The following is a 15987-nucleotide window of genomic DNA, read 5'->3' as shown; positions in this document are numbered from 1 at the left end:
TCTTTGACTTCGTCATCACCTGTTCATTTCTATCAAGCGCAAATCCATATTATACATAATATTGTTAGCATGTTAAAATATTTGAAGACGTCATACTTATCTATTCTAAAAATCTTGCTTTTAAACTCGGCCTACTGATGGAGACTGGAGATAAACAATTATTTCATAGTTTATTTTTATTTCAATGTGACTTTATTTATGCTTCACGGTCACATTTTTATACTCTGATATTGTTTTTATTTGAACCCACACAAGTGTAGTTACCGAATTAGAACGATTATTATGAATAATAAAAAAAACAATAAATAAGATTTTGAAACAATTTATTAATAATGTATGAATTATATTCTTGTAAAGAATTATATTATATTAATTATTATTGGTATTAAATTTTATGTAGTATAGATTACCATTCTAAAATCTCAGAACATCCATGTTTCACTATGACAATTAATTCAAAGTTTACAAATTAAAGAATTTTTATTTATTTATTACAGAAATACATACATTATTCTTAAAGGCTATGCCAATACGATAATGTCGAGAAACATTAAATACAATATAATAAAGTACATGTACAATATTAAACACATAATATACACAATATCGCTGCTGTGAAATTACTCCGAACATATAAATATTCGACATATTTATATGTTCGGAGTAATTTAGTATCGGAGACAGCATTAAGTATAGTAGGAATATATACCATACAGTCTGTTATAGAGGTGTCGTGTATCACATTTTAAAACACTGGCGGATGACCTATACACCATATGTATTATACGACATTCCTCTCATATAAGTTTGTAATTAACTACCTGACGATAAAATAAACGTATTCCAAACATTGTAACTTAGCAAGTAAGTCGTTTATTGTTGTGGCAAGATGTGCAACGTCGTACATCAGTTGAATCTAGTCCACCCTTCGTGAAATTATTGCACTGTACCCGAAAATAGGTCAATTGCCTCCCTACGTGCGAGCGGGATAGATTATATAATACGAAGTGATAAACAGGGGCGGAAGATTCATTTCAATGACACCACCATTTTTAAGCTTTTGATACTTCGAAGTTCGAATTTCGAAAATATGATCGCTGTTTTGCAATGAGTAAAAAGGTTATATATGGTTTGAATTATTATCGAAAATGCTAATTAAACACGTAACATTTATAGTCTTTATAGTAAAAGGACACAATTAATAATTTTGTCATATTTTTTATATCTAACACTCAATGGCGTACTGTGACTCGCGATAGATCATACAAACTTTGTATCATCTGTACGTGATGTAGGGCAAAACTGTTCTTTATTTAAATGTACCATTATATGTGCGATGTTCACGTATGTAGGAGTAATTAAACAGCATGAGCTTAGCGCTAACTTCACTGCGCATAATTTACTAACACGCGGAAGTCAGAAGTTGTTGAATTTTCTGGGCGCTTTTTGGTTCTTTTGGAGATCAACCAAGTGTGTGATTAGGGAGTGAAGGTTTCCCCATTAACCTACATGCCATTTGTCGGAATAATTTAGGAGTTTACTTTAAATTTAGTAGTTAGAACAGGTAATGGTCTGATATCACATCCATTAGCCATTGGGATTAAATGTGTTAAGGTTTCTATGTATTATTTTAGGTATCAGTAATATAATTAGAACGCATTACATAATGTACATTCCACGGAGTTATTGAATGTAATTTGTATGATAATTTTGATATTTATTATCTATTATGTATAGTGTTTGTTAGTTTAGCGGCCTATACATGCGTCTCTCAATCTTGAGGTTGTGCGTTTGAATCAGGATTTTTGATGTTAATTTTTATAACTGAAAACTGATCATCTACTTTTCTATTACATCGAACTGATGGAATCAGAGTCGAAAGCCCATCTAGATGTATAGCGGTACTAGATGATTATTATTTTTAAATAATAAAGATTTTAATATATGTCTAATTCGTTAGTATGTTTATAGACTTTTTGCTATGTTATTTAGCATTATTAGCAAGTGAAAACGCTGCGGGCGTCTTTGTACTTTTAGACTCGATGTTTAAGAAATCTGCTGTCTCTGCTTATACAGATCTCAAAGGTTTCAATCTAGACTTTGACAACTCTTTGCTCCTTTGAGAGTTTGATATTTCTTTGCGTATTTACTATATAAATCACACATTATATAATTGCATATTTACGAGTGTTGAACATACAAATTTATAAAGTTTTGTTTATAATTTTTCTTTGTAGTGTATAGAGTAAAAAAATAAAATCAATGAGTTTTTTCGCGAAGTTCTTCTTAATAATTTATCCACTTGAATTGTGTTGAATATAATCCGTTAATGTACAGCCGGTAATCGAATGTTGAAAAGTAGGGAAAGACTCCAAACACAGTATAAACACAGACAATTTATCGACAGGTCTTCGAAAACAAAGGCTTTCACGCTGGCTGTTTTAAATTTAAAATCTGATTTCGGTAACTGTTTGTATACAAGGCTAAAAATATGTTTTTCACGAAAATACAAAACGCAATAAAATTAAACAACGAATATATTTCGTCGTGTTTTTATTATGTAATTATAAGGGTCTGTTTCACAATGTCCGAATAAGTTCCAAATAAGTTATTTATTACTTATTGGTAGGGTAAACACTATTGTTGCGTTTCCCGACTGTCAGATAGCTATTCGTCATGAAACGCAGTTTCTTAATCGAAATTAATATCTTCCGAATTATTTGTGTTGCATAGCTATGTGGTACTTTATACATACATTGTGAAACAGGCCCCTTAATATTTTTGTTTGTCCCGTGTGTCGTGACATTATTTGAAAAACGAAACATGACGTCACTTAATCCCTAAAGCACGGAATATTTGAAACAGAAAATTTATTTTGTATTTTTCAAATTTAGAATAACATACGAGTTTCAACCAAACAAGTTATATATGGATTAATTTAAACGATGATTTAAATTGAATTAATTCACGTTTAAATGTTCGATAAAAATGTTGTGTACTAACAAAAATCAAAGAGCTAAAATACTTTTCCACTGGCTTTCTTATGTTACTAGGGGCAAGAGGCTCACCTGATGTAAACTGACACTGCCTTTTCATTTCTAGGCTCGCAAGTGCGTTGCCGGACTTTTAAGAATTGGTATTCTCTTTGCGACGTCAAGGTGATACGGGTGGTATTTCGTAGTCTTGACAACCGATGATGGAACTATTCATGATTGAGGCTTCCTCACGATGCTTCTTTCGCTAAGGTTTTTACACCTCAAAGGTAAGTCGGGATTGTATAATAAAGTGTAATAAATTTAATATTATTTAATTAAATAATATTAAATTTGTTACTTAAATATTAGTAGAACAAAAGATCTGTTCAAAATCATAAAATAGATTAAAATGTTGAGCGAATTTATACAAAACGTTTCAAGATGTTTATTTAGTAACAAGATGCCGAGATAAATGGAAATTTCCACAAGACAGTCTATTTATGACGACCCATCAGACGTCTGCTTTAATCTTTTCAAATAACCTTTTAGTAAAATACCTCGGTTCGACGTAAAAGTATATTTTACGTCTCTTGACTTCCGGAACCGTTTGAATCTCAAGCGTAGTGAAATGAATCGAGCAAATCGTAGATAAATTAATAATTCATTGAAATTTGCTTAGAATGTAACAGATTGAGATAATCGTATCGTAAATGGGGAAAAATTCTAAATTTAAATTATTTGCTATTTGGAATTACTCGTAGCTAGTGACTGTAGGTAGTCAATTGTCAATTGGTTTGTTAAACTAACGGTATTAATAAAAACTGAAACAATCTAATCAACTACTTATAATAATAAACGCTGTTTAGTAGTTCGTATCTTTTTAAACGGTTTTTTTAAAATAATATTTGTAATGTCTAATATTTTTGAACTATCACCTCAACCTCACAGTTGCTATATTAACATGGTATTTCAAGTCTTATATTAATAAGAACAACTTAGAAATTTGTCGATAAATCAAGTTTTACAAATTATTTAATTATTTAATCGTCGCATGGGAGGCACAAACCGATCAATACTCGCTAGCATATTCTAAGAAAAAAATACCTATACCCGGGTATGGAAAATATAACACCTTCTTATTCGGTAGAGGGTATAGTTTTTACCGAAAAATAAGGGTTACTTATAAAAACCACGACGTACGTGGGTAAAATCGTGACGAGCATAAACGAGAATATACCTTCCAATTTATATACCACTTTTAGAGCATGTACTAATAATGATTGGAGTTTTAGAACAATTTAGAATTTAGAGAAATTAAGATGATCCTTTTAAAAGCGCATAATCATAATATTTCTGTGTAGACAAATCTATCTAAATCTTAATGACATTGTAAATGTTGTACAGACATTCGTTATCGATTGAATAGTCACTTCAGTTTTAATTATATTACATATATAATTGTCTATGTATTTCTTTGTGAAAAGTATTGTGAATTTTCTTAAATGTGAACGTTGTTTACGTATTGAATAGAGTTTACAATATTAATTTAATTAACAGTAAAGCTAGTAATACTAGCGTTTAGAAGAGAGAAGAAACTGTATCAATCTATAACACTACCTACTGTCTGTATTAAAGCTAATATACACTCTTTTATTTAGTTTAAATTTATTCATTTCTCTGTGGGGCACGGGAACAGTTCTCCCGCCAAGTCGGTAAAATAGCAGCATTTTAATATTTATATATTTTTTATTATAGGACTTGAATCAAACCCTAGTAAAGGGATTCATATTAATATTAAACTCAATTAATTTAATATAAATATGAATGTTCTCTTAAATACCTGTCTATGTAGCGTGTCTTTTGTAAATGCGTTTAGTCATTTTAGATACCTGACTAAAGTATCTAATATATACTGGAAAATATTTGTGTCAAAACCCGATACCCATTAAAAGTTTCTCAGTGCTAAAGTTTATAAGTTGAGGCTTCTAAAACTTGGGAGACATGTGTTAGATTTAGTATAAACAAGATCTGAATTGTATTCTCAACGTTGTTCAAAGTTGAAGTGTAATTATATATTATAAATTATAATTAAAACGACTCGTTTCTACAACCTTTGATCTTCGGATTCTGTATCCGTTTTCTTGACCACTTTTTGATATTTTCCTTCGCAGTAATGAATTTTGTAAGGATTTTTTTCGATAAGTTTGCTTAAGAGCCCAAAGTACAAAATTTACCAGCCAATAGTTTACTCAGGTGGGGCTTAAAGCGCGCCCACTGACCCAACTTAACTGTCGACTTTGCGTCTTCAAATTAACTGGGAAAAGGATGGTGCTGCCATCTTGAAAAATACGCACGACTGCACTTCTATACTGTACCAAGGCACGTATCTAACGACTTTAGACGATTAATAAGTAAAAGTAGTTGGCCATAGTTCGGTTTTATCACAGTCGTGAAGCCCACCCAATTTATTTGTCTGTCGATACCAAATCGTTCCAATGTATAATTTATACATGTTCATACTCATTGAGCAGTGTTGGCCTAGTGGCTTCAGCGTGCAACTCTCATACCTGAGTTCGTAGGTTCGATCCCCACCTCTTTCTGATCTTTGCACCAATGGAACGGTGAAGGGAAACATCGTGAGGAAACCGACATGTCTTAGACCCAAAAAAACCGACGACGTGTGTCAGGCACTGGAGGCTGATCACCTACTTGCCTATTAGATTTAAAAATGATCATGAAACAGATTCAGAAATCTGAGGCTAAGACTTAAAGAGCTTGTAGTGCCACTGATTTTTTTTTCACACTCATTTAACAGCATGTTCAAACTATCGGCTGATAAAAGCTTGCAGTTTGCTGGGACACTCACTGAAAAGTACCTCACTGTAATCTGCACTATGTATGTGGTATACCCATGTATTAAATTACTCTAGATTGCCTAATTTACATCTCGACTTAAACTAAACACATAAAATCTTCAACGCTACAAAATTGGTCCTTCGAGCCAGCTAATTTCGTCGTGAAAACACTAAGCAATTAATGAATATTTTCGTACGGATTCGAAAGGAATGACAATCGTTAGCATATATTTTGTTAGAATCCAGTAGGCGTCCATTGTTCTGACATTCGGTGGATTTTGGCACAGAGCCAAAGAGCAGAGCTCGAACAACTCTTAAACTCAGTATCGGTTAATCAACCCAATGAAGGTTTCGCAATAAGATTTTGTTGTGACCAACGCGTAATTAGCTTACAAATTAATTTGGATACAAGCCAAAACTAACAAAATACAGATGCAATGGTTCTGTTTGTGTAGAGTTAAGGATAAAATTTGGAATTCAAATTGAGATTTCTGATAAATAGAAATTACTAAAAGTCATCTAACTTATAAATAAACTAAAACTAGATATTTGACAAAGGTTTAATTATATAACGTGATTATAATAAATGAAATAACGAACTATTATACCAAGCAGTTACTGTATATACTTAGATTATACTTATATAAGTACAAACTATGTTTCTTTATATAAATGTACATAAATTTAAGTTCTTAAAAAATATTTAAAATCTCAACATCTTGTTTAATATTAGTAACGATACAATTAGTTTAGTTATAATCATACAAAAGTTATTCCATTTAAAAGTTTTCCCGCTTACAGTAATATTTAAATTTAGAACTAATATAGGACAGTCACAGATACTAATTTTAGTCGTAATCCAATGCCCAACCAGAATGTCTCAAGTTCTCCTTTCACAGTCAGATTCTTAATTCAAAATACGAATTGATCCATAATACGTTATGCCTCGAATAAATATTTCGCGGTAATATAAATCCTTGTCGCTCGGTGGGATTAGGATCATAACTTTCTAATCCACCTGTAATTGCATAGCTGTTTGAACAAAATCCAATTTATACACGACCCTTTCCAAACTCGATTCATTTATCGTATTTCGTTTATAAGTAATCGCTAAGTAGATGGATGGCAATAATTTTGGAAATGTTGCTAGTGTAAATATATTGTTATTTAAATTACTGTGACCAATAATATATTCTGTTATGAAATTGTAATAAAGCATTACGACTAACGACGTATTTCATTAAACATTTCCAGTTACTATGGACGTTAATAAATTTTTGGCCGTAACAAAACGTAATGTGACACAGACATTTCGCAAAAAATAAAAAAGCGAAAAGGCAAGCGAAGCGAGAAAGGGTAAGCAAATGAAACGATTCACATACGACTAGAACGGGCATTGTTTTTATTATGAGGAAGCATCGCTTTTTGTTCTTTTCCCTTGTTCGAATTATGATAATAGAATCCTTTGAAATTGTGCGAAGTGCTGTTTAAAACTCCGCTCTCAAACGGAAAAAATGTATTCTTTGTAAATGGAATAACGTAGATGTCTTTGCGGATTAAAAATTGCTAATCACAGTTGTCGTTTGAATTAAAAATCAAATGCAATAACACTTGATATGGATTTGAGGACGTTTTGATTTTATTGTTACGAACGCAGCCGGCCTCATATGGAAAATCTCAGTATAAAACAATTTTGATTATTAATAAAACAATTGCTTTTTTTAACTCTCCCTTGGTTAAAACTTAATTAAGCCTGGTTTAATCACAAAATGCAATACACTTTAGATGAAGACAAAATATTGATTAAAACTAGTAAGTTTATATATAAACGGTTAGAATAACTTTATATATATTATTTCAATCGTTGTATGTGTGACATAAATAGAAGTTTTTAGTAAATCAACGTATATTATAATTACCAAGAAATCCAGGTGCGCGGGATTTTAGATTCTGAAATGTGTGTCACACACATTAATCTTTCGTAGATTCATTAATTACCGATGTTTATTTAAATATTATTAATGTTAATTTAATATTTTCCAATAAATTATACGTGAGGCAAAAATACATTGGTAAAGAACTCTGTGTTTTGTATTTTTAAGCACAGAAGACATTATTTTATATTTAAATTAAGTTTAAATGACGTTGTCTTTCTTAAACATATAGGATGCTACTGATGACTATTTCAATTCCATAAGCAAGATTGTAAATTTTTACGATGCATGCGCACACCGTCACAAAAAACCGACACTTATACATAAACCGACTTTTATACAAATGTAGAATAAGGCGGAACATAAAATTATTGAAAAGATTTTTATCTTGTTACGCCCTAGAAGTTTTAGTGTACGTATGTATACACAGTTTTTTTTACCAGGAGCATGAGAGATCATCGTTTTTTTTATAGAACAAGGGGCAAACGGGAAGTAGGCTCACATGATGTTAAGTGATACCGCCGCCAATGGACACTTTTAATGCCAGAGGGCTCGTGAGTGCGTTGCCGGCCTTTTAAGAATTTTCTTTTTCTTTTGTTGGCGATATTGAGAAAACTACAGCGCATATAAAAACAACAGTATCGTAAGTTACAACCCACAGTGTATGGTAACGACTTGAAGAGTTAGGATAGTGTTTTGTTTCGTTAAATCCATATCTTATGGAACTAGTTGAGAAAAAAAATTGAAATATTCCAACGAAAATGATTGATTATGCAAATGGGAACTTATGCTTCGACGACTTTCTCGGTCATACTAAGTGAATTGGACGTAGAATACCCATACAAAATCCAACGCGGGTTTTTATAACCCGAGTTCTCGCAAACCTTCCCCCTTAATAAATTATGTTGTTTTCGCCAACTGCCTGTTTGGCGATTGAAGTATCTATCTCGAACTAGCATTTAGACGTGTTGCAAACAGATTTGGCGCCATCTTTCGTATTATTTCAAGAATCAAGGTCGTGGTAACAATGGCTAACAAAACAATTTTATTATTTAGACGTGATCTCACTGTAGTCTGTGCGATTCGGTGTGATGTAACTTTATCAAATGCAAATCGTCAAATTTATAAGGAACTAAAATATATAGCTACACTCTATTGTAAAATCTTGTTGGCATAGATTAACACTAGAAAGACGGGAAAATCTAACTACCTACAAAGACGGCGACCGGTCAAATGACTCCTCCAATATATTAAACCTTTTTTTATTATTTTAGCTGTTAAAAATGGTAACTATAGTAATAAAACAGGGTTTGATGTATGTATAATTATAATATTTATACACATATTTTACATTTTAACATTTTCTTTACATTACAAGAGCCGCAAAGTGGCTTTTTACAAGCGTCTTTATTAGTTTTAATTTTGCACTTTTGTACATTTAACATTTTCCGAGTTTCCGGATTTTGAGTAGAAGAAAAAATGTACGGCCACCTTCGAGATGCCGCTTTGACACTATGATTTTATGCCATCTGGTAAGCCACATCCACGCCGTACTTGGTGCATTGTAGAAAGGCACAGTTTTTGGCTTTTTCTTAGGGTGATTGGAGTCTATTTCAACATTGTTATGTAACGTGCTAAGGAATAACACGTTCTTTTTTCGTTTTCCTTGATAAATTGTGAGTGTACATCTATCGGATTTCAGGATTTTTGTTTCAAACAAAGTCATATGAAGTGATTTGACGTAAGGTGGAATCTCTCGTAGTGCCCTGTTCATGGTTCCTACAATCGTAGTGCGTTTTGCGAGCAAGTTATTTACCAAGCTTATCGATGTAAAGAAGTTGTCAGTAGTTATATTTCGGCCAGTATTTGCAAAAGGTTCCACGAGACGCATAACAACGGATTCACCAAGGCTTTGGTTTTGTGGCCTGCTTTCGTCCTTTCCTAAATAAGGAAAGCCGTTGCACAAACTTTGAATCCACATCGACACAAGCAAGAAATTTTATTCCAAACTTATCAGGCTTGTTAGCAATGTAATGAAGAAACCTGCATGTAACCTTAGTAGAAAACAGTTGTTCGTCTACTGTAAAATTTTCTCCTGGCTTGTAGCATGATAAGCAGTTCTCAATAAATTTCTTCCAAACGTCTGATATTAGTGCAAATTTGTTTAATTGAAGTGACCACGACGTACCGTCGGTAGAGGTGATAAGACCTTGAAGCTCAGAAACTTTTAAAAACTTAAACTTGAAACTTATAAACACTTATCGGATCTCAGCCGTCAAATGACTGCCGCCGTCTTTGTCGGTATTTCAAGATTTTAAATAATAAACAAAAGCGATGTGAGTTATTTTGATATATAGTTTCATTAAACTACTAATATTAATAAAAGTCACAAAGTTTCAATACGTTACGTCAAATGGTTTGTGAATTATTCAACATTAAATTCAAATTGACAGTCAAATGACTGCTCCCGTCTTTCTAGTGTTAATAGGCTGTATATTTTATGTATGTATGCTTTTATAGTTTGGCATATAAATTTAAAAAAATTTATAGTTTCTAAAACTATATTCCAGTGCTTATTTACAAGTTATCACAAAAACTGTCACATTTCTATTATTAACATTGGTTAATTAAAGACAGTCTGACATTTAAAAGAAATAGGACATGTTTAATTATAATCGAACACAAATATCATTGGGACACTGGGATTGCAGGTCGTACGAGACGGAGATAGGGTTAAGCTACGGTCAGAAAGGGATAGAGAGTTTGACCTCGTTTGGAATCTAAAGCATTGTTTGTCAGTACAAATACGAGGGAAAAATGGGCATTGACAGAATCGAAAATGTCTTTCCCGCCAAAAGTAGTAGTTATTTAGTGCTTTTTATTTATGATCTAAATAGCTTTAAGAAGTTAAAACTTTAAGTGTTATAAATATAACTCATAAATTTTTTGTTAATATCTTAAATAAGTATTACAGGTTTAAATCGAATCAAAGATACAGCAAGGATGCTAAGTAGACGCACTCTCGTACGTCAAAAATATGTTGGATTTTGACATACATTACAGTTCATGTGAGTACATTTGAGTTCGCGGTTTTTCATGACTCTTTCCACACGAGCAGGATTTTCGTATATGGAACGAAAAATCAGTGAACACACACTTAATCCAACATTTTCACAGTATTTACTATAGTAAATCCTATATACTATAGTAAAAATACCTAGTAAATTGTTTTTCTAAAATCTCTTCACATATAACGTAGCGTATATCCGCCTGGAAACAAAGAAACATGTACATCTATTATTAACGACCCCATTTCGAAAAGTCAAACAATATTTCTATTAACTCTTAAGAGTTCTGACTGCGTTCGAAATGTATGGTTTCGTAATATCGAATAAACGTTTTTCTTTAATAGAATATCGTGTATTATATTAGATTTTATACACAAGAATGGTTATGGGACTGGTTTAGTACAAGTTATATTTCCGTCACAATATAAGCTTTAATAATATAAATAAATATATTTATTCACGAAAATAACATACACTATCCTTACATCGTTTATATGGTATCGTTTGCAATCTTGTCTTTCACATACACTTTCAAATGTTATCATCTTAGTTTTAATCATTATAACCTTGTATGTATATGTGAGAGAAGAAATAAAGATTATTATTATTATTACTCCTTACAGTGAAACTAATACGATAATGTCGAGGAATATTCTATAATAAAATATACTTTATTAAATACTTAAGATACACAATATCGCTATTGTGAATTCAGTCTGCGATTATATTAAGATGTCGATGAGAGATAAAAAGAGATGTTTTTGTTAACGGGGATTTGTTCATCAGATTGGTTCTGGCCCTTGGCATCGCAAATAACCATGGCCTCCACCAATCGTTCAAGAACCCAAGAGGTCGCTCATCACCCCTTGCAAGACTTTATGTAGATAGTAGGTTTACATAACCTCTATATTAGAAAGCGCTTCGAGAATTATTTATTTTTTTATTTATTTAGTCCCAACTTCCTACAACAGAGAATACATTAGAATTTAATCAACAGAATTTCATATCTATTTAAAGGAAACTAGATTTCCAGTGCATTTGGCATAATCGTTAATTATTTCTTGCATGGAGCCTCCGATCCAACTTGCATAATGCTTTTATAGATTTATCGATTTCAAATCGTCTATAGAAATGGTAGTGATACATTTTAGTGAATGTAGAGATCGTGATAGACTTTTTTATTTGTTACTCTAGACCAGCTGAACTCGTGTACCCAATAGTGATAGCGGTTATGGCTCAAACATCGCAGCCGTATCATGGTACATTAGGTACCAGCACCAGAGTTGTAAAGGGTTCTAATGCTACGATTAATATTTTTTTAGAGAACAGGGACCAAACGGGCAGGAGACTCACCTGATGTTAAGTGATACTGCCGCCCATGGACTCTCGATGCTAGAGGGCTCGCGAGTGCGTTACCGAGCTTTTAGGAATTTGTACGCTCTTTTCTTGAAGGACCCTAAGTCGAATTAGTCGACATTGTCTATATTTATTTTAAAAAGGCACTCTAACGGAACACATACATACACATATTTAGAACACACGACATACACTAACAATACATGTATGTGCATGTAAACGACAGTGGAAAACATTACAATGATAAAACAAAACAGAAATATTATATTTTTTTTTATAGAACAGGGGGTTAAAACGGGCAGAAGGCTCACCCGATGTTAAGAGATACCGCCGCCCATAGACACTCTCGATGCTAGAGGGCTCGCGAGTGCGTTGCCGGCCTTTTAAGAATTTATATGCCACCAGTTTGTCAAAAACGTATTTATAAATCCCTTTACTTTGACATACAAGAGTAATACTTACTGCTTTACCCGACTCATTTACCATAAGCTTTTCTGAGCATCGAGTTATATTACGTTATAAACTTGAATACACAAAAAATCGTAATAAAATAAGTACGTGGTAATTGAATATTTAAGTTTGCACCTGGTAGATAGTACCATTGACCCCAGATCTGGTGCTTTTCTCTCTCAAGATATAAGTACCTATTGCAATACAGCGAGGAAATGCTGCCAGTATTGAAGATACACTGCTACAGGGACCATTTTTTTTAAATATGCTTTAACTTTCTATTAATCCATTTTTAGTTATTATAAAAAAATTTTTTTTGGAATATAAGATTCAGGTATCACTTATTTCACATCATTAAATTTGAATCAGTAGACATCCCTACTCATCGGCAAACAAGACAGAGGCCGAGGGAAAAAGCCGACGTAAAAAACTCTCCGTACTCTTTTAAAATAGCAAATTAATACTTATGTGATGCAATTATTATGACTATGTGGGTAAAGAATATTTTCAATACCGTATATTTTCGTATTACAAATGCGTATATATATTACGTAATCTATGTGTTACATTATACAACTAATTCTAATTTTTCACAGACAGTACCGATCTTAAAAGACGAATCGAAAGGTCACACACGAATCCGTCATAACGTAGGAGACAAGTTTGGAACTTTCCGAAGAATACATTAAAACTTTATCAAAGGGAAACTTCTTCCAATCCTTGTAACCTGAACTCATCCTCCGGGGCACAACTCGGTATATACGGCTAGTTTGTGCACGACAGATACAGGCGTCAACTTGTGAACTACTTACATGATTAATTATAGTTTGCGATGCGTATAACTCGATGTTCTAAATTCAATTGCAGTTTGCATTCGAACTTTAAAATTACATGCAGTTCTTGGTGCAGTCATCTAAATATAATGAAGAAGTTTTTTATTAGACACACAACTGTTAAATATGCATTGGGTAATTGACTTGACTTGTTTTCTGTTTAATTGACTGTTGTAAGAAAGATTTTCAGAGTAGAGTGGTATAATCAAGGTCGATAAACCTTCCCCTCCTGCCTACTGTTAAGTTAGGTGTTTACAGGCCTTAATAATACAACACAGAACGGAGATAGATTAAAACCAACACGATTTTTAGTAATAAAGAACGCGAAGGAAGAAGAAGAAAGAATTGATTCCTATATCATTTTATCATGTGATCATAAAATAGTCTATACATTATTTAATATTAAATAAAATATAATTTTGGATAAATAATAGTTTCCTTTGCTTTTATACCGTTAAAAAGAGTAAATTATGTCCTAACAGTTATGATCTTTAAATTATTGACGTAATAAAATTCGCCCAAATCATACTTTGACGTTTCAAAGTGTAGAAATTTACCAATATTTCAACCGCTAATTTAAACGAAGCGTACAAATGTAATAGAGCGTACAACATAGTGTTTATGCAAATGAATAAAGGTAGTGACTATTGGCCGATTATTTAGTTTCTATGGCAGGGAATTCTTGGACTATTTTGACTGTAGACAAAATACAACGTGACCCGCGATTCGGTGTTTGTATGGAAACAGAATCTGGCCAAAGCCCGTACAATTTTATGTTTTACCAACGGTTCATGGTTGCTTTATCGTAATAACTGTACTAGTGTGTCAAAACCTAAACGCATATTTATAATGATAACTAAACGCTCAGTGAAATGTATTTATGAGTAATCATATTTTGCAGAATCGCGGAAAACTTTACAATAAAAGCTCGTTAGGTTGAATACAACGTCCAATTCTCCCTGAGGTCGGTAGTTCGATCCTCCGTTGAGCACCAATGGACTCTCTGTTGATGTGCGCATGCGAAAGCATCATGAAGAAATGGACATTAGACCCAAAAGTGTATGTGTATGTCAGTCGGACTAGGTTATTGCAAAAAACAACAGGCCAAAAATGTTAAAAATATAATTAAAACTAATTTTATTATATACCTATTTTTAACTTATAAAATATTTTAGTTATTAAATTGTGTATTTAATTTTAAATTAAATATTACAGTCTTAGCACTTCATTAGTCTAACTAAACCTATAAAATTTTATACGCTATCCCGTTCTAAAGCAAACATTGTGGCAGCCGTTATGTGCGCGATAAAACAACAAAGTCAACATTCTAAACATAATTTTCGAGGAACACAGATAGAACAAATAGAATCGTGTCACAGATTGTTCTAAATATCCGTATTGGCCTACACATCTACAAATAAACACGAGTACACACTGAAATAAAATATTATGCGATCGAAACGCAGACAGAAATAACTGTATGTGTCACTTTCAACTGCACGAATGTGTATAGGCTTACGTTGATTATATTACGCACACAGACGCGCTAAGAACAAATAATAGTTATTTATAAGCCATTTCAAATATCTTTTCAAAAATATCTTTAATATAAATTAGTAATACAATCATTTTTTTATATTTAAGGGCATTAGCGACTTCTAAAGTACCTCTGTTAAGCGATTGACTATAACGGACGCAAGCTTGCGGTGTCCGCGAGCAAAACTTTGAGGAAACCGGGCATGCCTTGATGTGGGGTCTGTCTGTATCTTTTACCGCATTTACTATGGAGGTATTTAGGATTGTTCGGCTCAATTGGCCGCTGGGAGTTGTTACTAGTAATTTGCATAAATTTATTCAATTATTGAGACCAAACAAGTTTGAACTATTTTTAGTATTACGAAAAGGGCAATTTGTTGACACAGATTTATTTAGTAGATAAATTAAATTCCCATTTCTATCTATGTTATAAAACACATACGTTATGTATTACATTGTTTTTTAGAAAACCAGCCAACATGAACAACATGTACAACACGATAACTGTTTATTATATAAGTAGACAAATGTATAAAGACAAATGTTGAGTTCACAGCATAATTAAGAAGTCTCTAAGAGAAAGTAAATTTTATGTATGTGTGATATATATAGCAATTTTCATATATTATTTACCGACTATACTATAACATTAAACTTGCGATAAAGGCGCCGGTGTTCACAAAATGAATTTAAAAAAGAACTGCCGTAATTAAACATTAAACTTTAAGCGAAATAAAGTTGCGCTCATTAAAAAGAGATCAGATTTTCTTCGCCGATAAACACGGCATTTTAGTTTAAAAATGTTTGGACGCGAAGCTCCAGGCGGAGGAACGCAAAACAAATAAAAGGGCAGGAATTGGAAAGTTCGCAACTCGTTGTAATTTTAAGTCAGTGAAACAGGCGTAAGCCTAGTGTGAGATGAAAACGGATTAATCGTGCCGTTTGCCGAGAACTTCGTTTCATTTCGAGAACAATCAATA

The 15987-nt window shown here is 32.6% G+C and overlaps 1 protein-coding gene across 7 annotated transcripts in view; it reads left to right on the top strand.

The window, feature by feature from the left end:
* The window catches only part of LOC110994315, a 195111-nt gene that overhangs the window by 15995 nt on the left and 163129 nt on the right, over window positions 1-15987 (top strand). The window contains exon 2 of one of the 7 annotated variants that reach the window (XM_022260874.2): window positions 3103-3262. The exons of the other annotated variants lie outside the window; for them this stretch is intronic. The gene's annotated coding sequence lies outside the window, so the exon portion shown is untranslated. The remainder of the gene's footprint in view (window positions 1-3102; window positions 3263-15987) is intronic. 7 annotated transcript variants of the gene reach the window in all.

This window comes from Pieris rapae, chromosome 11, assembly GCF_905147795.1.
Source record: "Pieris rapae chromosome 11, ilPieRapa1.1, whole genome shotgun sequence".
In the NCBI taxonomy this organism is placed as follows: Eukaryota; Metazoa; Arthropoda; class Insecta; order Lepidoptera; family Pieridae; genus Pieris; species Pieris rapae.
Note: the sequence above shows the minus strand (reverse complement) of the source record. Positions and strands in the feature narration are given on the sequence as shown.